At 37.5% G+C, this 22,471-nt stretch overlaps 1 long non-coding RNA gene and 1 other non-coding gene across 2 annotated transcripts; both read right to left on the minus strand.

Moving 5' to 3' along the window:
* Positions 1–6,757: 6,757 nt before the first annotated feature.
* On the minus strand, positions 6,758–6,864 carry LOC133780783 (small nucleolar RNA R71). The gene has a single exon (XR_009869601.1). It is a non-coding gene; the product is annotated as a small nucleolar RNA R71 (small nucleolar RNA).
* Positions 6,865–20,410: 13,546 nt separating this feature from the next.
* Positions 20,411–20,756, minus strand: LOC133833921 (uncharacterized). The gene is made up of 2 exons (XR_009893211.1): positions 20,690–20,756; positions 20,411–20,578 (listed from the first exon to the last, which is right to left on the minus strand). It is a non-coding gene; the product is annotated as an uncharacterized LOC133833921 (long non-coding RNA).
* Between the last annotated feature and the right edge of the window lie 1,715 nt (positions 20,757–22,471).

Genomic DNA, 22,471 nt, shown 5'->3' on the forward strand with positions numbered 1-22,471 from the left:
TCTTTCTTCTATTTCTTAACTTCATTTTTATATTTTCTGAGTTGATTTCTTAATCTGAATATTATGGGCTGTATTGATTGTGGATTAATGTTTATTAACTCAGCCATGAACTAATTTTTAGGTGGCTTTGATTGTTGATGAACCCTATGTTATAGTCTAGTAATTTCTTGCACTTTATTTTAGTAAAATCTCTCTTGTTCATTCAAGTGTGCTTAAATTAATTTCTTGTTGTTGTTTGGCCAGCAATGGCAAGATATTTAATTATGTTTAATGCTGGAAAGATTAAATTTAATGGGAAGAACTTGGATAACACAAGTCATAATCTAAGTTAGATTATGTTAGTAAGTAACATAGGGATGTGTTATTTTCCTTGTGTAACTTTTGAGAATTAAACTTTGAATTTGCATTCTTAAATCTGATTTTGCATAGGAACATGTTTAATTAGGTAAAGTAATTAATGTCATAAAATTTGAGAAAGTTTTATGAGTGTTTAATGAATTCTTGTTAACCTGAGAGTTTTGCTAGAATGTTGTTGCCGCAATCTGTTCAGGATGATTAATATAGGGGGAATCAATAATTCTAGTCCATTTTGCAATCCATATATTTCTTTCTATTTTCTTGTTTAGTTCAGTTTTAATTTCAGTATTTCCATCTCTTTGATATTTTGCTTAGCCTAAAATCAACCCAATTGATTTTAGTACGTTTAAGTTGTGTAGTAATTGTTTTGCTTATTTTTCTATTTTACAACCCTTGTGGAGACGATCTACTTTACATTATATTACTTGTAAGATCACGTGCACTTGCATCTTTAAATCAATTTAAATTTATCATAATAATACCTTAACCGAAGGTATAGTTTTATTTCTCAAGACCTTGTCCTTCCTGTCAAGTATTTGGACTAGTTGTTCCTCATAGGGGAGATCTGCCTCAAGCTCCAGATCCTCGTAATTCATCACATAAGTCACGTCTGGCACATATTTTCAAAGAGTTGAAATATGAAATACATTGTGTACAGCGGACATTGCCGGAGGTAAAGCCAACCTATAGGCTACTTGACCAATCCTTTCCAGGTAAAGCCCACAAATCTAGCGCTCAACTTGCCTTTCTTTCCAAATCTCCTCATCCATTTCCATGGTGATGTCTCCCACTTGTAACTCCACATTCCTGCATTTGGGATCTGCATAACTTTTCTATCTGCTTTGAGAAGCAAGCATCCGAGCTCTAATATTCTCAATAGTCTCATTGGTCCTCTAAACTGCCTCAAGACCCAAGTATTTCCTTTCTCCTATCTCATCCCAATGAATGGGAGATCTGCATTTCCTACCATACATCATCTCATAAGGAGCTACCCCAATGGTCGACTGATAGCTGCTATTGTAGGAAAACTCTATCAAAGGCAAATACTTACTCCTGGACCCACCATAGTCCACCACATATGCTTGCAGCATGTCCTCTAAAATTTGGATCGTCCTCTCGGATTGTCCATCTGTCTGAGGATGATAAGCCGTACTGAACTTCAATTGTGTACCCATGGCCCTCTGCAAACTTCCCCAAAACTTAGAAGTAAATGTGGGGTCCCGATCTGATACGACCGACTGTGGAGCCCCATGAAGGTGCACTATCTCTTTCACATAAAGATCTGCATACTGGTCAACTGTATACGTTGTTCTCACTGGTAAGAAGTGAGCTGATTTCGTGTATCAATCCATAATAGCTCATGCTGAATCATGTTGACCCATAGTCCTGGGTAACCCCACCATGAAATCCATCGTCCTCCCATTTCCAATATTGGATGACCAGAGGCTATAATAGCCCTGCTGGTCTCTGATGCTCAGCCTTGACCTGTTGAGATGTTAAACACTTAGCCACATATTCTGTCACATCCCTCTTCATCCCAGGCCACCAATACAGAGTTCTCACATCCTGATACATCTTCGTGGTGCCTGGATGCAAATAGTAAAGAGTAGTATGAGATTCATCGAGAATCTCCCGCCTGATAATAGTGTCCATCGGGACATAGATCCAACCTTTGTATGTCAACAAACCCATATCTAACACTGTATAGTCCGGAGATACTCTAGCTAGAACGTCCTATCTGATCTTTGTCAGTTGTGGATCTCCCAACTGACCTTCCTTTATTCTTTCCAATAGTGTAGACTGTAGCGTAATGATGGCCAACCGGCCCACCAGTAACTCTATACCAGCTCTGGTCATATCCTCTGCAATTCTCTAGATATCAGTCTCGCACTGAAAACCTATCCTGGACCCTTCCGGCTTAAGGCATCTACCACTATGTTGGCTTTCCCTGGGTGATACAAGATTCCACAATCATAATCCTTCACCAACTCCAGCCAATGCCTTTGTCTCATGTTCAGATCTTTTTGTGTAAAGAAATACTTCAGGTTCTTGTAGTCAGTGTATATCTCATACTTCTCCCCATAAAGGTAATGCCTCCATACGTTTAATGCAAATACCACTGCTGCAAACTCAAGATCATGAGTGGGTTATCTCTATTCATACTCTTCCAGAAACTCACAGACTAATCTGGTCTCCTCTGGTCCCACCGACACGACCTGAGTGGTATCTACCACACTGGCTAAGAATCCTATGTAACCACCTTGCAATAGATCTCTAGCCCTCAATACATATATCATCGGTACACGAGGTCCATGCATAGTGCCCACAAATATAAAAGGATCATAACCTTCAAGCTTAAAGGTTCCATTTTCCTTCTGCAATCTATGGTTGCCCTATACTTCACCAACCAATCCATACCCAGAATCATGTCAAAGCCAGTCATAACCAACTCTATCAAATCAACTGATAACTCTCTGTCCTCCACTGTCACTGGCAATGATCTGACCCATCTTCAGGATACTACTAACTCCCCAATGGGTAATAAGGTCCCAAACCCCACAACATAATAATCACATGGTCTGCACAATCTATCAATGATTCTACTAGCAACAAAAGAATGTGTAGCACGAGAATTAATCAAAATAGTATAAGGGGTTCCAACATTAAAAAGCTGACCTGTGACTACTGAGGGCAAGCCTCAGCTTCTGCCTATGTTAACGCGAACACTCGAGTTGGGAGCTGTCTGCCATTCTTGATTCTTCCTTTCTTGCCTTCAGGAAATCTTTTTTAAAGTGTCCCACTACCCCGCATAAGAAGCAGGCCTTTGCTCGACGATCCCCAATATGATGCCTCTTGTATCTGGAAAATTCTGGGAAAGCCCTCATGCCGCCCAGACAGCCTATTTGAATACCATGTGGTCTCCTGTCAGCACTTGGAGTTGGAAAGGCATCAGGAGGCTACCTTTTCTAATCACTGGGGCCCCTGCCCCCACCTGAACTCATAAATGGAGGTCCCACCCTCCTAGTGTCTCACCTGGCTGTGCTATCACGCCAGATTTTGTTCGCTGCGCTCTCAGCTATGAGCACCTTCTCAACAACCTGTGCATAGGTAGTCACCCCTGTCATAGTGGTAATACAAACATCCAGGGCTATCATAGGCTATAGCCCCTAGAGAAACCTCTCCCATCTGGTCCCATCAGTAGGCACCAGTTCCCCAGCAAACTTGGGCAGTCTATCAAATTTCAAGTCATATTTAGTCATTGATGAGTTGTCCTGAAGTAACCTACTAAACTCTTCAGCCTTCGCTGCCCTGATGGCATCATTTTAATACTTCTCATTAAACACAATCTGAAACTCTTCCCAATCCAGGGCATTAACATTTATGGTCTGGGATATCACTTCCCACTAGATTTGGACATCCTCCCGAAACATATACATAGCATAGGCCACCCTCTCGTTACTAGATGCCCTCATAAAGTCTAGGATGGTGGTAACCATACTAATCCACTACTCGGCCTTAGCCAGATTTTCACTACCCTCAAAGACCGGAGGGTGTTGTATCCTGAACCTTTCATAAAGAGGTTTCCATTTATTCCCAGCCTTTGACGACTGGTCAACTTTTGGCACCATCACAGGTGGTGCCTCTGGCAAGATGTTCCCTGCAGGAACCTGTTACTGTCTTAGTAGGCGGATTTCTTCTTCCAACCTCAATACCCTAACTTGTAAATCAGCAAGCAACTGCTGCCAGTTCTCAGGAGCTGGCTGAGGGGTCTACCCCTGGTCATTATCCTAACTTTGTCTATTAATCTGGCCCTGAACTTCCTGGCCAGCTGATGATTCAATCTGCCTTGGAAGCATACTTCCAAGCTTATACCTTGCTGCAATAACCAATTTGGCCAGTTAGGTAGTCATAACTAAATCTCTTGCCGCCTCACAGTCCAAGATCACGCATATAACCATTCACATTCAACAGTCATGCTAATAAGCATGTCGATTAATATTCATATTCAAATCTGGTGCTAATAAGCACATCCTGATATTCATAACAATTAATAATGCTAATAAGCATTTTCTGGCATACATGTATCCATGACAACGCTAATGAGCGTGTCCTAACCTACATGCCCATATATCAGCGCTAATAAGCGGTTCTTTGGCATTCACAAGCAATATCAGTGCCGATAAGCACGTTCTATTTAAATCATGCAGTAGTCAAGGACCAGGCCCTATCTGTATATCTCATGCTACCTAATAAGACATGCACATAAAGCATTTATATCCTATTTAAGCAGTTAAACACATAAGCACATAAATAGTTACTGAACCCTGAGTCGAGCTTGTCTTTAGTGGCAAGTGTATATGCCCAGCTAGTTGATGAGTCTGTTTTTAGCATAGTTGTTAACATGTTTTTAGGATAAGTTTGAGTCATTTTGGTGGAGTGTTATGCGGTATTATGCTTGTTTTGGTATGTTTGCAGGAAATAGGGGAAGAAAACGTGAAGTTTGGGAAATGACTGGAAAATCAGTTTAAATTGGGAAATTTATGCTAAAAGTTGACAAGAAGAAAGTTGAAGACTCATTTGCAGAGATAATTGTTCGTTTTGGAGTTCGGAAACAAGTTTTTGGAAAAATTAGAGGGGCCGCAGCGCTTGAATGAAGACCTGCGGCGCAAGGAAAAAGCAAAGAAGGCTAATTTTCTGGAGTTTTTAAGGGCCGCGCCGCATGAGGGAAGCGCCGCGGCGCTCGCTGAAAACAGAGAGGAGGCTGCACAATTACAAAGAAGCGTGCCGCGGTGCTTGAATGCTAGGGTCGCGGTGCGTGTGTCTGTACGTGGCCTGCAGAAGGGGTAGAATTGTTAGATATTTTAGGCTTCTTTTTAAATACGTTTTAAGAGTTAATTAGGATATTCTATTCATTATTAGAGGTGTACAAAAGTCATTAGAGACAGAGGAGAACATTGAAGACCTAGAGTTTGATTTCTTAATTTCTTCTGTATTCTCTTTTCTGGAATTTATGTTTATATTTAATTTGATTGAATCAATTATGTCTGCTGTGAACTAATCTTGTTATTAGGGTATCTGTGGATTCTTCTTGAAACTTTTGATTTTGTAATGAATTTTTCCTGAATTTCTTTCTTCTGCTGTGGATTATTTATCTTATGCTTAATGCTTGTGAATGTTTGATCATCATTTGCATGTTTATATGATTTTAACATCTACTCTAAAAAGAGAAGGATAATTATGCTATAAGTAAATAATCACAACTTTATATTAGACGAAAGTACTTCTATAAATTGTGTAGTTTAGGGATTATGAGTTTAAAGCCTGCAATATATTGATTTACCATAGAGATGTAGGAAATAGTATATTGTAGAGAATTATAGATCCTAACAAGACTATAATATATAATTGTAATCTGCTACCACAATAGAATTAAGAAATATTGAGAATTGGTTAGAAATCATAAGTGGATGGTTGATGAAACTAAAGCCCTAACTTTTACATCTATTGAATTAAATCAAATTTTATCTCTGCATTCTTTAAGTGCTTAATAGTTTTCTTAATTTTTAGTAATATTTATTTTATTTATAAATCTGAAATTATTAATTAAATCAATTGGAATTAGAGGTTAATTATTGGTAATTAATAGCAGTCTTCGTGGGATCGACACTTTACTTATCATATATTACTTGATTAGACCGCGTATACTTGCGTGTTACTTTTTGGCGATCAAGTTTTTGGCGCGGACTGTTTTTATTAATATCAATAAGTTAATTTTTGTTCTAATTTGATTTGTTTTTTTTTTCTTTTTTTTTTAACATTTATTCGGATCAAGGTTCTCTTGTGTTTCAAGACTTGTTGGTATATGCGAAGCAATAGACAAAAACAGATTATACCAATAGATCGGGAAATTGAAAGAACGTGCAGACAGAACAGAAAAATAAAAAGGAAATTGGAATTCACCATGGCTGACAATTTGGGAAATGGTGCTAATAATGATCAAGGGGTTGCTGAAGTTCTAAGGGAGCAAGGAGCACGAACATTAAGAGATTATGTACTTCCTACTGTTACAGGAGTGCATTCATGTATTAGACCTCCAACCATTGCTGCCAACAAGTTTGAGATTAAGCCAGCCATCCTTCAGATGGTTCAAATAGCTGTTCAGTTTGGAGGTATGCCGACGGAGGACCCTAAGTTACACATAGCTAATTTTCTGGAGTTATGTGCAACGTTCAAGATGAATGGGGTGAGTGATGATGCTATAAGACTGAGGCTATTCCCATTTTCACTGAGGGATAGGGCGAAAAGTTGGTTGATATCCTTACAAGCGAATTCGATCACTACATGGGAGGAGTTAGCTTAGAAACTCCTTGCCAAGTTCTTTCCTCCAGCAAAGGCTGCAAAGTTAAGGGGTGAGATTAATCATTTTTATCAGTTGGATGGAGAGTCACTGTATGATTCTTGGGAGCACTTTAAGGAGTTGTTAAGGAAATTTCCACACCATGGAATAGAAAAGTGGATGTTGGTACATAATTTTTATAATGGGTTGAATGGGACGACTAGAACAATTTTAGTGCCGCAGCGGGAGGTGCCTTTATGAGTAAAAGTGCTAATGAGGCATATGAGCTATTAGAGGAGATGGCGATGAATAATTATCAATGCCCAACTGAAAGGGGACAATCAAAGAAAGTGGCTGGAATGATGGAATTGGATGCTATATCCATGCTTACCGCTCAAGTAGCAGCCTTGACGAAGCAATTACAAAAGACTGCACTCCCATCTCAAGTTATGCAAGTTCAAAACCTTTGTGAAGTGTGTGGTACAACCCATCAACCAAGCCAATGCCCCGCGATAGACATGAATAACATGCCCATGGAAGCAGTCCAAGCAATAGGAAATTACCAAAGACAGCATAATAATCCCCATTCTATGACCTACAGCCCAGCTTGGAAGAACCATCCAAATTTTTCCTGGTCTAACAATCAAAACACTCTCCAACCTTATCCACCACCTCAGCCACCATATCAACCTACCCAAAATAGGCCACCTTATCCACAGTAATATGCACACCAAAATCCTCCACCTGGTTATTATCAACCACAAAATAGACCACCTCCCCAAATGCCAATGAAACCAGCTGAAACCCAACCTGATGTACTTAACCAATTCATGACTGAAACTAGGGCATCCATAAGAAGTTTGGAGACTCAAATAGGGCAATTGGCTACTTTAATGACTAATAGAGCTCAAGGAAATTTTCCTAGCACTACAGAAGTTAATCCTAAAGAACAATGCCAAGCTATTACTTTGAGAAGTGGAACGAGATATGAAGGGCTAAAGAAGAGTAAGTCAGAAGAAGAAGAGAAGAAGTTGGATGATAAAAAGGTTACTGAAGACCTTAAGGAAGAAGAGGAGACCCCACCTGTAATTATTGAGCATCATGTTAGAGTTCCATATCCACAAAGACTTCGCAAGCATAATTTGGATAAGCAGTTTGCAAAGTTTTTAGAGGTGTTCAAGAAACTACACATAAATATACCATTCGCAGAAGCATTAGAACAGATGCCTAGCTATGTAAAGTTTATGAAGGAGATTCTCTCTGATAAGAGAAAGATGGGTGATTATGAAACAATGGCATTAACAGAAGAATGTAGTGCGATTTTGCAAAGAAAGCCTCCTCAAAAGTTACGAGATCCTGGGAGTTTTACCATTCCATGCACTATTGGAGAGTTTGAATGTAAGCATTCACTTTGTGATTTGGGGGCGAGTATTAATTTAATGCCTTTGTCGATATTCCATAGAATTGGTTTGGGGGAAGCTAGGCCAACTACAGTAACATTACAGTTGGCTGATAGATCTGTCAAGCATCCACGTGGTATTATAGAAGATGTATTGGTAAAGGTGGATAAGTTTATCTTTCCAGCTGATTTTATAGTTCTTGATATGGAGGAGGATGAGAATGTTCCTATTATTTTGGGGAGACCATTTTTAGCAACTGGGCAAGCATTGATAGATGTGCAAAAGGGAGAGTTGAAGCTGAGAGTCCTAGGGGAGAAAGTAGTATTTAATGTGTTTAAGGCTATGACTTATCCTAAAGTAAGTGATAGTTGTTTCTCAGTTGATGTGGTCAAAGAAGTAGTAGAAAGAAAAAAATTAAGTGAGAATCCTCTTGAATTAAGTCTTACAGTTGATGATGTAGATGGTGAGGAAAATGAAGAAGCGATGAGTTATTTAAAGTGGATAAAATCAACTGAACCGTGGAAGCATAAGAAATTTGAAGAATTGGGTGCGGGACCAGACAGACCATTACCATCGATTCTGAAGCCACCTGTTTTAGAATTGAAAGTTTTACCAGACCATCTCCGTTATGCTTATCTTGGGGAAAAAGAGACTCTTCCAGTTATAGTTTCATCATTTCTTTCGGAAGTAGAGGAGGAGAAGTTGTTGAGGGTTTTACGAACTCATAAAACCGCTATAAGAGGAATTTGCCCATCGACAGTTATGCATAGAATTCTTATGGAAGATGAGGCGAAACCGACTATTGACGCTCAAAGAAGACTTAATCCAACAATGAAGGAAGTGGCGAGGAAAGAGATTTTGAAGTGGTTGGATGCTGGAGTGATTTACCCTATTTCCGATAGTGCTTGGGTAAGTCCAGTGCAAGTAGTACCGAAAAAGGGGGGTATGACGGTGGTAAAGAATGAAAGCAATGAACTGATTCCAACTAGGACTGTGACGGGTTGGAGGATATGTATTGATTATCGGAAGTTGAATAAGGCAACGAGGAAAGATCATTTTTCTTTGCCTTTCATTGATCAAATGTTGGATAGATTGGCGGGGCATAATTACTATTGTTTTCTAGACGAGTACTCCGGCTATCACCAGATCATAATTGCACCAGAGGATCAAGAAAAGACAACGTTTACATGTCCTTATGGGACTTTTGCTTTTCGAACGATGCCATTCGGGTTATGTAATGCACCAGCCACGTTTCAACGGTGTATGATGGCAATATTCTCTGACATGGTTGAAAAGGGGATTGAAATTTGTATGGATGATTTTCGGTATATGGGTCCTCTTTTGACACATGTTTGACTAATTTGGAGATGGTGTTGAGAAGGTGTGAGGAGTCGCATTTGGTGCTTAATTGGGAAAAGTGTCACTTTATGGTTAATGAAGGAATTGTATTGGGGCACAAAATTTCTAAGAAAGGAATTGAAGTGGATCGGGCCAAGATTTCTACTATAGAGATAAGGTTATACCCCCTAAGATAACAAGGCAACAATTAAAGAAATTTTATTCGGAGGTGAAGCGTTATTATTGGGAGGAGCCTATTCTGTATAAGCATTGCCCAGATCAAGTTATTCAAAGATGTGTGCCCGAAGAGGAGATGTTGTCAATCTTAACTCACTGTCATAGTTTGCATTGTGGCGGTCATTTTGGCGGAACAAGAACAGCTGCGAAGGTTTTGCAAAGTGGGTTTTACTGGCCTACATTATTTAAGGATGCTAATGATTTTGTCAAAAGTTGTGACCGTTGTCAATGGACTGGGAACATATCAAGAAGAGATCAAATGCCGATGACTGGCATTTTGGAAGTTGAGCTATTTGACGTATGGGGGATAGACTTTATGGGACCTTTCCCATCATCGTATAATAACAAATATATTTTGCTTACGGTGGATTATGTTTCTAAATGGGTAGAAGCCGCAGCAACTCCTACTTGTGATGGGAAGGAATTTATTAAATTCCTTCATAAAAATATCTTCACTCGATTTGGTACTCCAAGAGCTATTATTAGTGATCGGGGAAGTCATTTTTGCAATAAGTGGTTCACTGCTCTTTGTGCTCGCTATGGTGTTCATCATCGAAAGGCGTTATTCTATCACCCAATTGCAAATGGCCAAGCTGAAGTATCGAATAGAGAAATAAAAGGTATCTTGGAAAAGACAGTAAATACTTCAAGGAAGGATTGGTCAAAGAAGCTCGATGATTCACTTTGGGATTATCGCACGGAATTTAAAACTCCAATTGGTATGTCACCATATCGATTGGTGTTTGGTAAGGCTTGTCATCTACCGGTGGAGCTGGAGCATAGAGCTTATTGGGCTGTGAAAAAGTTAAATGTTGATCTCTTCATGGCGGGGCAGAATAGGCTTATGGAGTTAAATGAGCTTGAGGAATTCCGAAATGAAGCTTATGAGAATGCGAAGATATATAAGGAGAAGTCAAAGGCTTTTCATGATAAGAGAATATTAAGGAAGGATTTTCAACCAGGGGATAAAGTTTTGCTCTTTAATTCCAAGCTAAAACTTTTTCCTGGTAAATTGAAGTCGCGATGGCCAGGACCGTACACGGTAGTCGTCTCACTTCCTTATGGAGCAGTGCAAGTTCATAGTGAGAAGACGGGAGATTTTAAGGTGAACGGTCAGAGATTGAAGCATTACTTGGAGGGTCCGGTGGAGACATGCAGGTTCGTGGTCGAGTTGGAACTGATTTGATCTGAAACTAAAGCAGCGTCCGGATAAATGACGTTAACGATGGCGCTCTTAGGAGGCATTCCTATATTTATTTTTAATTTTCATTTCAGTTAATTTGTAAAAAGTATGAACAATTTTTTGTTTTTATTTTTTTTAATTGTGGTTGGACATATATATATATTTTTTGTTTTTAGTATTTTTGAATGTAATAGAACCGTGGAAATTGTGAAAACTATTAAAAAACTAAAAAGAATGAAAATTTTGAAGTCTGAAGAGAGGGTTGCGGCGCATGGAGCAAGAGCTGCGGCCCTTGACGAAAAACAGAGAAGGTGGCTCGGGATGCAGTAAGCGCCGCGGCACATATGGGAAGGGCCGCGGCGCCTGGAAATTTCCCAGAAAAAAATTTTTGGGGTGCGCCGCAGCGCTTGGAGGAGCGCGCCGCGGCGCATATGGGGTCCGAGGCATAAAGGGGGTTTCCCTCTTCCATTTTAGCCATTCTCTCCATTTGGAAAAAAATTCACAACAAATTTCTCTCCATTTTCTCTATAATTTCCTTTCTTTTCCCATAAATTTCTTCTCAATCTCCCTCTTACATCTTGAATCCACATATAAATTCCTCCAAATATTTCTTTCTCCTTCCCATTTCCTATTCTGATTTTGAAATCCCTAATCCCCAAAAATTCTTCAAACTCTTAATTTTCAAATTCTATCAATTGGAGTGGTGATTTTATGATTACTTGGTGCAATTGAAGGGTGCAAGTGGAATTTATCATTGTCAAGTAAGTGTTTCTCCAAATCTTCCAATTTTTTTGGTGATTTGTGAAGGGATTTTTGATTGAAGATTATAGTGGGGATAGTGTAGTATTGTAATGAATTGGTTTGCTTTATTTGAGAAGACATTTGGAATTTGGGGAATATTGAAAAAACAGGGGAGGTGTTGTCCAATTTATCGTAGAATATTATGGGGCCTAAAAGAAATCCTTCTAGGGCATCATCTTCTAGAAACACCAATAGACCATCTTCTTCTAGGCCATCTACGTCTAAGGAACCTGAACCACCCCTAGAATATGATGTTACAAAAATCGTAAGTAAGGCCGCTTTTGAGCGATACACAAGGATACGTAAAAGGAAGGTCATAAGTGAGCGGGGTTTTGAGTATACTGAATCACCATGTGAAATCTCAACTTATGAAGAAATTCGGGGAGAAATTCAAAGAAGGGGTTGGGCTATGTTTGCTACAGAGGATGTCAGTCATGCAAACTTTTTAGTGGTGTTAGAATTTTATGCAAATTATGTGGAGATGAGGAATACAGAAGTATTTGTTCGAGGTGTCCAAGTTCCGGTTGGTATAGACACTATTGCTGGACTGTATGATATGCCAACGTATGAACAAGAGGAAGATCAATATCATCAATGGGCTCATGGGGATGATATTAATTGGGTCGAGGTGGCTGAAACTTTAAGTATACCGGAAGCCCAGTTTACCATTGTTGGTGGTGTGCCGAAATATCTTTGGCGTTATCAATTGAATCATGTGGCACGGGCTTGGATGCACTTTGTGAGTGCAAGGCAAATGCCGACTACTCATATGTCAGATATCAACAAGGAGAGGTTGTTGTTGGTATATGCCATTATGACTGGAATGACAATTGATGTAGGCCGAGTCATTAGGAAGAGTATGAAGGATATTAGTATGTTAACCACTACGGGAGGATTAGGTCATGGCTCCTTAATCACAGATTTATGCCGAACATATGGAGTTGTTATGTTTGGGAGTGATGTCGTTCGGAAGCCTATGTTGGCGATTTCTAAAAATAGGGTGCTTGGTTATGAACTACCTTCCTTAGAAGCACCACCACCTCGACAGCGTGCCATTGATAAAAGACAACGATTAGATGATGTGGAAGACGAGGATAATGAAGCAGATGTGGAGGGTACTATTCCGGAGGAGCCTACGCATGAGGTACCAGCTGTACAGCCGCCTGTTCAACCTGCAGCTGGTACTTTTGATCCATATATGCAGATGATGCATAATCAATTCCAATATTTGGTTCAACAGAACAATTATCAGATTGTGCAGCATCAGCATATGCAGCAATACTTGGCGCAACAAAGTGAGTATCAAATTGCTCACGTGGACCAGCTAAATGCATTGGTAAATCGGTGGTCTCTCCGGAACGATGAAGATGTAGCTCCATTTCCTTTACCATCTCAATTTGTTCCGTATCAACCGCCGCCACCGCCTCCACCATTTTAAATGTCTATGGTAAGTCTCTTTTTCTTTGCTTTTGTTTTATTTTATTTTATTTTCAAAAGAAAAAAAGAAAAAAAAACAAAAAAAAAACATATCAAACAAACATTGGGGACAGTGTTTAGGTTAAGTTTGGGGGGAGAGATTTATTGTTGTTTGTCGTGTCTGTGTTGTTTTGTTTTGGTTTTAGTTGTGTTAGTTGTGTTTTGTTTAGGGTGTGAGTTGAATCAAGTTACCAATGATTAGCCAATGATAATATGATTGAATGATGAACTGTGTAAATTGAATGGGAATAAAACTAAAAAAATCCATGTGCTTGGTTGAATATTTTGTTCTATTTTTTTTTAAACACTTAAGTAATTGAGAGCTTAATCTTGATTTTGATAAATTTTATGTGATGGAATAAAATTTATGCTTGCTAAGTTTGAAATAGGAAGGGAAGATTGGATTGGTTTATCCTAGAACTTGTTTGCTTGCTTTTTGAGGCGAAATCTTAGATCATGCATGCTTAGAAAAATGATTTAGGCAATTTTTTTTGGACCGTTTGAGCCTTTCAAGCCAACCTTGATATGTTTAATCCTTAGTTACCCATTGTTGAGCCTAAATTTACCCTTTTATTGATTGACATTTGCTTTGAGCTAATAACTTGAAAACCTAACTATTATTTTGTCTTCCCCTTGCATGTACCATGAACATATGAATGATAATTGGGATTGATTTGTAATAAGGGGGCTATGTATGACAAGTTGTGTCAACAATGGAGAAAATACATTTTGAGAGAAAGAAGAGAAAAGTAGAAAAAGAAAACAAGAAAAAGAAAGAAAGAAAAAAAAAATTCAATGATGAGATAACAATACACTCCAAATTGTATTATCAAGGAATAAGTTTGGGGGGAGTGTAATGTTATATATGAAAAAAAAAAAAGAAACTTTTTGTTTATGCAATTTCTCTCGAAATGATAAGATATTGGGAACAGTGGGATTGGACTTGTGATTTGTATTAAATGTAGAGTTGGTTGGTTAGTGTTCATGGTACATGTTGAGCTTAAATGACTTTCCCATCCACCTTTGCCTAAGCCATTCAGTTATAAGCTTGAAAAGACCTATTGATTTCTGAGCATGTTTTGCCTACATTAGTGGAGATTAGCAAGTGTAGCAAGCTTATGGGATATTATTTGGTTGTTGGATTGAAATGGAAACTTAGTGAGCATAAAGGAATTCAATTACATATTATTTGTTAATCACGATTTTGAGAGCTGTTATTTTTGTTGTTTAATTGAATGGAATGAATGTTTCAACTGAAATTCTGGATTAAAAGTTGAGTTTCTTGAAGATTATATAAGTGAGTTATTTGTCATAGCTTGAGGCTTAGTATTGTTGTTGGCTTGATTCATATGTGTGTGTGTTTTTGTCATTCGTTGAGTTTTTTTGTTTTGGTTTACTCGAGGACGAGTAAAAGTCAAGTTTGGGGGAATTTGATGAGTCTGTTTTTAGCATAGTTTTTAACATGTGTTTAGGGTAAGTTTGAGTCATTTTGGTGGAGTGTTATGCGGTATTATGCTTGTTTTGGTATGTTTGCAGGAAATAGGAGAAGAAAACGTGAAGTTTGGGAAATGACTGGAAAATCAGCTTAAATTGAGAAATTTATGCTTAAAGTTGACAAGAAGAAAGTTGAAGACTCATTTGCAGAGATAATTATTCGTTTTGGAGTTCGGAAACAAGTTTTTGGAAAAATTAGAGGGGTCGTGGCGCTTGAATGAAGAGCTGCGACGCAAGGAAAAAGCAGAGAAGGCTAATTTTCTGGAGTTTTTAAGCGCTGCGGCGCTCGTTGAAAACAGAGAGGAGGCTGCGCAATTACAAAGAGGCGCGCCGCGGTGCTTGAATGCTAGGGCCATGGCACGTGTCTCTGTACGTGGCCTGCAGAAGGGGTAGAATTGTTAGATATTTTAGGCTTCTTTTTAAATACGTTTTAAGAGTTAATTAGGGTATTCTATTCATTATTAGAGGTGTAGAAAAGTCATTAGAGACATAGGAGAACATTGAAGACCTAGAGTTTGATTTCTTAATTTCTTCTGTATTCTCTTTTCTGGAATTTATGTTTATATTTAATTTGATTGAATCAATTATGTCTGCTGTGAACTAATCTTGTTATTAGGGTATTAGTGGATTCTTCTTGAAACTTTTGATTTCTTAATGAAATTTTCCTGAATTTCTTTCTTCTGCTGTGGATTATTTATCTTATGCTTAATGCTTGTGAATGTTTGATCATCATTTACATGTTTATATGATTTTAACCTCTACTCTGAAAAGAGAAGGATAATTATGCTATAGGTAAATAATCACAACTTTATATTAGACGAAAGTACTTCTATAAATTGTGTAGTTTAGGGATTATGAGTTTAAAGCCTACAATATATTGATTTACCATAGAGATGTAGGAAATAGTATATTGTAGAGAATTATAGATCCTAACAAGACTATAATATATAATTGTAATCTGCTACCACAATAGAATTAAGAAATATTGAGAATTGGTTAGAAATCATAAGTGGATGGTTGATGAAACTAAAGCCCTAACTTTTACATCTATTGAATTAAATCAAATTTCATCTCTGCGTTCTTTAAGTGCTTAATAGTTTTCTTAATTTTTAGTAATATTTATTTTATTTATAAATCTGAAATTATTAATTAAATCAATTAGAATTAGAGGTTAATTATTGGTAATTAATAGCAGTCTTCGTGGGATCGACACTTTACTTATCATATATTACTTGATTAAACCGCGTATACTTGCGTGTTACTTTTTGGCGATCACCAGTCTACAAGAATCCTTAACCTTGGCACGCTCTAATACCAAGTTGTAATACCCTGGTTAGCCAAGACAGTTATAGTGTGTATTTTAAATAGTGCCTAACTTGCTAAACAAGGCATTAGGCCATAAACATGCATCTAAGTGTGATTACTAGTCCAAGGTTAAACATTTTGGTTAAAAGGAATGGATGTTTCATTAAAAAATTAACTGTACATGGGCTCCCATAATAGTGTTTACAAAGTTGTTTACAGTTCCAAAAAGGTCATTACAATTCAATAGTTACAACCTGCCAACCTAAGCGGCAAAAATAGGAATACATCCTAGTTCCTATGAGAAACGTTGGCCGTTGTGGTCAAGCGGTCGCATATGTACACGTCGCCACCTAAGCTCTCGAACTCATGGATGGTCCAGGTTTTCTTTCCCTTTATCTACACCACATAGCGCCAGTGAGCCAAGGGCCAGCAAGAAAACTTGATATAAGTGCATGAACAATATATACAAATTCATATGTATATCTAGCATGCCCAATAGTAATAACCTACTCATGCATGTATATATGTACAAATAAATGATTATGGAATCATTTTGGGGCTCACAGCCCTAATCTGATGACCATAGAGTCAACCTGGGGTCCTTTTCCCTAAATAGATGACCGTAGAGTCAACCTGGGGTCATTTGCCCTGAATAGATGACCGTAGAGACAACCTGGGGTCATTTGCTCTAAATAGATGACCGTAGAGTCAACCTGGGGCCCTTTACCCTAGCTTTGAGTAACTAGCCATAGAACTAGCCAAGTGCTTTAGTTTTCTAAGACCATTAGGTCAAACGAGCGTGTAACGCTCTCCTAATTAGATCTAATCATATCGACCAGCACTCAACGCTCTATTGCCGCCCTTGACTCATCAGCCAATGCTTTACGATCAACGCTCAATGCTATTTTCGTCCTGACTGATAAGTCAATGCTTTTCTAAAATATATATAATGCGAACAAGCATTCATCATATAATAAATATCCATATATAGAGCACTCAACATGCTTCATCAATAATCACAAGAAAAATCATAATCATACGCATTTACAGGGGCCAATGCCCAATCAAAACCATATTCAGCATTCAGGCCAAGCCCTAATCATGTGCATCACATAATGGGTGCAGTTTTCTTACCTCAAGTCCGAGTGTAATGTAAAATAAGAACGATCGTCGAGCATGATCTTGATCCCGAGCCCCTTGCGAAAACCTCTGATTGTGTCATTTCTTGCAAAATCCTCCGGCTAATAAGCTTATAATCTTTCCTAGAATCGATATGACTCTATCCTTGCTGGAATCCGAGTCATAAAACTCAGGTTTCCTTCAAAAATGAAACGAACAGTAAAATGGAGAATGAGAGAGAGAGAGAGAGAGAGAGAGAGAGAGAGAAAGTTCTTGAACATGTTCTTCTGCTTCTGTTAGGTTACTTCGAACTCAAGTAACCTTAAGTAAAACCCAAGGCTTGGGGTCCCAAAAATGCCCCCGAGGGTAAAATAGTCAAAATTTCGAGAATTTCCTCCTGATCTCACTAACTCCGAATATATCCTCAAATATTCATTCCCAATATCCCGGTAATGAACTAAATACCCAAAATACCCCTTGACTCACCCCAAGTTAAGTATTAATCCCATTGTGACTTTCCCACTAGCTTGCTCCCTAGGACCGCCTTGTGCTAAGTAACCCAAATATATCCATGTAATAATGTGGTCTTACACATATATCACATATATGCCAAATATACCCACAACGGGCCAAATTACAAAATTTTCCATTCTAATAAGAAACGGGCCCACATGCTTAATTAATACTCCTACACATTCATATCAAGTTATATAATAATGTAACTCAAATAATCACATAATTACACACATATAAAACACATAAATATGTAATTTTCATAATTTGTCATCCTGGCCCCCTACCCTAATCAAGGCCCTAAGCCTTATTAGGTAATTTGAGACGTTACAGAAGTAGGCAATGGTGAGGGATTTACTTGTTTATTCTGCGATTAATTTTTTTGTTCATAGGATAAATCGGGGCTGGAGAATGAAGAAATCATGGTTTTTTTTTCAAGTTTTTTTATTCACCTCGATAGAAATAGATATGCCTCGCCAATGATACCTTGACAAGCCTCGATTGGCCTCAACATGCCTTGATTTAAATTGGAAAAATTGGGTATTGTAGGATTTTAAGTACCTCGATAGGTTTAGATAGTGCCTCGATAGACCTCGACAGGTTTCGATGTAGCTAGAAAAAACTTAATGTTAGTAGCACCTCGACAGGCCTCAATAGACCTCAATAGTTGTATAATTTCGATATGCCTCGACAGCCCTCAATGATTGCTTTATTTAACTGTACCTCAATATGCCTCGACCAGCCTTGATGTGCCTCGATGGTTATCAGATTGCTTAAAAATGTTATTAACATTTTTTTTGTTTCAGATGCCTGACCTTATTGTGTTGTTGGAGAAGCACTTTCTTGCTCGTGTTATTTACAGGGTAGTGCCTACTTGGATACCCTTATAGAGCAATTTCAGAGGTATAGGCTGATTGAATGGGAAAACCCATTGGGACAATTCTTTAATGCCAAGGCCTTTAGTTTTTCTGGGGTTCTACTACACCAATTTATCTTACGTAAGGTGGAAAGCAAGAAGCTTGAATAGGTTCAGTTCTACGTGGGCAATAGTCTATGTAGATTCGATATTGTGGAGTTTGGCATAGTATCTGGCTTGAATTTTGGAAACACACCGTCCCAGATGAGTTGAAAGAACATCTTTCAAGTGATTGGATCATCCTGGAATATTTCAATAGTGAGGCGAAGGTTAGTTTTGGTCAGTTGGAAGATGCTCTGAAGGCCTCGACAAACCCAAAAGATGCATTTAAGTTGGGTTTATGCTACTTGATAGAAAGGGTGATGTATGCCTTTGAGAAGACAACCAGCATATGTGGTGATTCATTGAAGCTAGTTGAGGATCTTGATTACTTTTTCAAGTATCTGTGGGGGAAGTTGTCCTTTAAGAAGCCGATTAGAGGAGTTCAAGGATACAACAGAAGAAAGAGGGTTCAGGGATACAACAGAAGGAGTCCAAGTACAATTTCTATGGCTATTCCCCCGCACTTCAGCATTGGGCCTTTAAGGCCATGCACTACAGCAAAAAGTACTTTTAAGAAAAGAAATTTATGAAATTTTCTTTTTAATGTCTTAAAAATTTATATAAGATGACATGGTTTTTAAAATTTCGTGACAAAGTGTCATTAAAAATAAATAATGATATTTTAATATCAAATTCCATATAAATTGGAATTAATGATATTATAAAAGTGTTGTTAAAGATAACTTAAGTATGACATTTTTAAATTGTTATTGTCATAATTTTTATGAAATTTCATTACAAATGTTAAATGTTGTACTCAATTTTAGATGTATTATATTAATGTTCAATAAACTAGACTATATGGTTATTTAAATAATTATTAAAATATTTAGTTGGTTATTTTTTAACTTATGTGTTTATATAATAACTAGGTAGAAGAAATGTGCAATGCACGTTTGCTTAGTTTTAAAGTTGTAAACATTGTCTATAATTGTACTAAAAAAAATTGGTTCATTGTTTTATACTAGGCCTCATGTTACCAACTCAATACTCAGAGCTGAGACACTTCCATATCCTCGCCTGCTCAAAGCATCAGCTACAACATTATCCTTGCCTGGGTGGTATAGAATTTCGCAATCATAGTCTTTTACTAGTTCTAACCACCTCTGTTGTCTCATGTTCAATTCTTTCTGGGTGAAGAAGTACTTCAGACTCTTATGATCGGTGTAAATTTCATACTTATCTCCATAAAGACGGGGCCTCCATATTTTTAGTGCGAACATTACTGCTACCAATTCAACATCATGCACTACTACAAAAAGGGTATTTTAGGACTAGCATTGCGAGTCCTAAAAAATTTTTTAGGACTCGCGGGGCGCGAGTCCTCTATTTGAGAGCCTTCAAAACTAAGGTTTTTTAGGACTCGCGACGCGAGTCCTAAAAAATCTGGTTGAGTGCCTTTAATTAAGTTTTTAGGACTCGCAATGCGAGTCCTAAAAAATCTAGTTGAGTGCCTTTAATTAAGTTTTTAGGACTCGCATTGCGAGTCCTAAAAGAATGTTTTTAGGAATCACAATGTGAGTCCTAAAAAATCTAGTTGAGTGCCTTTAATTAAGTTTTTAGGACTCGCAATGCGAGTCCTAAAAAATCTGGTTGAGTGCCTTTAAGTAACTTTTTAGGACTCGCAACGCTAGTCCTAAAAAATCAGGTTGAGTGCCTTTAAGTAATTTTTTAGGACTCGCGGGTAATTTTTTAAGACTCGCTTTGCATGACCTTCAAAGTAATTTTATTTTTTTAAAAATACAGCTACAATTTTAATTTTTATTTAAAAATATATATCCATTTGAGTGTTGAATATCTATCAAAAGAAATTTGAAAAGAAAATACTAAAAAAATGGCAAAAAAATTTTACGAAATAAATTTAAAATTTCTAAACATGTATTGTAATTAGCTAGCTATAACATCATTCATTTTGCTCTAACCAATTGTAAAAATTACATTGCCCATTCTTCTCTAACTTCGTCAATTTCTTGAGTAGTATATGGTTTGTCGGAGGTGAACTGAAAAAAAAAAACAAAAATTTAATTATAATTATGTTAGTGGTAATAAATTCAAAGCATATATAAAAATTGTACTAGATTAATACTATGTAGTTGTATATTGTTTATTACCTGTTTCGACAAGAAATGTTTGATATGAGAGGCATTGATAAGTACATTCTTCATCATCCTCATAACGTAATATCCGCAGTCAATATTGTTTGGTTGTTTACGACACTATATAAAGATTGGTAATACATGTACAATTCTTAGTATTAAATATCTTAAACATCTTTACATATACATAAACTATACAAATAGAAACATACCGTAGGTTGGAAATACATTACTCCCAATGAGCATTTGTTGATCTTTTGACGTGCTTTCATTCTTTTTGTGAAATACATCTCAAATGCATCATGGATGGTCTCCTTGATGGCTGTCCTGTTATCTAATGGTGCATTGAGAGGATCGAGAAAACAACAATAATGCCAATTGGGATATAATAAAAATAACATCCAATGCTCCCTGTTGAAAGAACAAGTATTACACAGTTGTTAACTTTAAATTCTATTTGTTTGTATCAATGAAAAGCATAATAATTAAACTTACCCATGGTTATAAGGCATAACTATCCAATCATGCTTTTTAGACGTGCAATATAACATCCTATCACATAAAGCTTGAGCACGACTATCTGCACGAGTCACGGAAGTAGAAACCTTATTTGGATTCATAAACAACAATGATCCTCTCTTTTCCTTGTCTAATAACAGTGTCTGGTACAAAACCCTACCAACAAATATAATTAATTAAAAAGAAAACTAAATAGTTGATGAAAGGAAATCCTTACAATAAATATTATTAGCATACCTTATGTAGAAGACAATGCATGATTGTCCAATCATCTCATTTCTACAAAATTCAAGTATTTCATCCCGAAATAGAGCAAAGTATTCACAAGCATGGCCAAACACATCAAGGTCAATGGACACTTCAACGGCATAATCATGTTTAGGCCAATCATTGACGATTTCATATACTTGTCTCAACTTAGGCGAAATTGGAGATGGTTGTTGCACCTCTTGTGACAATGACTCCTTAGGCGCTCGTTTTGGAACTAGTTTTTGAGTTTGTGGTGCTAATGGTAGAGAAGTTTTTTTCCCAGCTTGCTTTCCTTTCTTTTTTAACGACCTCCTAATAAACCCATAACAAATAATTAATAATGGAATAAGTAAATAAAAATTTAATAGTCTTAAAAGAATTACCTGTGTCGCTCCATTGAAGATGACTAGCGACTTGGGCCAACGTATCAAACTCCCAATAGCTTGTTTGATTGTATAAATCTCACTGTTAGGGATTGGGTTAACAAGTAGAGCATCAGGTTGGTCAGCAAATTCAATTGCACCGCGGTAGTTTTCTCCTATGTTTTCTCCATGTATGTCTGAGCTACTAGTAACTAGAATGTATCCCCTACCAACGATGTTGGTGATAGAGCCTAATGCAAATTTGCATTCAATCATTTTATCCTGCACATATTTAGATATGTATAAATATGTTATACAAGTTCACAAATTTAGATTTTAAAAAGATAAAGCTATACCTGATTTGAGCCAGGAGTGGGGATAAACACAGGTGCCTCTTCTGGTTGTGGGGGTGGGGGTGCTAGAGGTTGATGCTGCGATTTTGGTGATGCCTGATGAGATGGTGTCACCTGATCTATAGGTGATCCATAGTTTGGCACTGACGCATGAGAAGATCCTCCAAAGCCACTATGTTGTCCTTTCATCTATTCCATAAATTGTCGCATCATTTCCTCTTGTCTTTTTATCATTTCCTGTTGTTGTTTCATTATTTCTTCTTGTTTACGGTATTTTTCTCCCATCATTGCAAATCGAACCTCAACTGAGGAAG

The sequence above is a fragment of the Humulus lupulus genome, chromosome 5 (assembly GCF_963169125.1).
Source record: "Humulus lupulus chromosome 5, drHumLupu1.1, whole genome shotgun sequence".
In the NCBI taxonomy this organism is placed as follows: domain Eukaryota; kingdom Viridiplantae; phylum Streptophyta; class Magnoliopsida; order Rosales; family Cannabaceae; genus Humulus; species Humulus lupulus.